At 44.6% G+C, this 924-nt stretch overlaps 1 non-coding gene across 1 annotated transcript; it reads right to left on the minus strand.

The window, feature by feature from the left end:
* Positions 1 to 615: 615 nt before the first annotated feature.
* LOC141683555 (small nucleolar RNA R71) lies at positions 616 to 722 on the minus strand. The gene has a single exon (XR_012560352.1). It is a non-coding gene; the product is annotated as a small nucleolar RNA R71 (small nucleolar RNA).
* Positions 723 to 924: the final 202 nt, after the last annotated feature.

Consider the following 924-nt stretch of genomic DNA (forward strand, 5'->3'; position numbering starts at 1 on the left):
TTACCATCATTGGTCATTAGGACTCAGTGATTAGGACGTAGTAGTTAATTATTGTTTCCGGTTGTGTTTCAGGTACTTTAGCAAGCGTTTATGCAAACTCGTTCTCGTGCTCGCAAGAGGACTTTAGATACAGTTGAGGAGACAGACGAACTTCTTGATATTCCGGAGAAGTTAGATTTTGAGGATTCGGATTCAGGAACTGAGCGGAAAGAACCAGTAAACATGGGAGATCGTATTGTTCAAGCTGATCCAGCTCTTATGGATTTTTCTCGGCCTAAAATTGATGACATTCAGTCAAGCATCCTTCATCCGGCTATTCAAGCTAACACCTTTGAAATCAAGCCGGGCACTATTCAGATGGTGCAGAATTCTGTTTCTTTTGGAGGAGCGGCAACTGAAGACCTCAACATGCACATAAGGAATTTTGTCGAGATCTGCAGCACTTTTAAGTATAATGGCGTGACTGATGAGGCTATCAAGTTGAGGCTTTTCCCATTCTCACTGAGGGATAAGGCTAAAGACTGGTTACATTCTGAACCAGCTGGGTCCATCACTACGTGGCAAGATCTTGCGCAAAAGTTTCTGGTGAAATTTTATCCGATGGCAAAGACTGCTGCTATGAGGAGTGCTCTTACTCAGTTTGCGCAGCAACCTACTGAATCTATGTGCGAGGCTTGGGAACGCTACAAGGAAATGTTGAGAAAATGTCCACATCATGGAATGCCGGATTGGATGGTGATCACTGATTTCTATAATGGTTTGGGGGCCCAATCTCGGCCCATGCTCGATGCAGCAGCTGGAGGCGCCTTATGGGATAAAAGCTATATTGAGGCGTATAATCTTATAGAGACGATGGCTGCAAATGGGCATCAAAACCCAACTCAGAGGATGACGTCAGGCAAGGTAGCAGGTATTCTGGAAGTT

Source organism: Apium graveolens, chromosome 1, assembly GCF_009905375.1.
Source record: "Apium graveolens cultivar Ventura chromosome 1, ASM990537v1, whole genome shotgun sequence".
In the NCBI taxonomy this organism is placed as follows: domain Eukaryota; kingdom Viridiplantae; phylum Streptophyta; class Magnoliopsida; order Apiales; family Apiaceae; genus Apium; species Apium graveolens.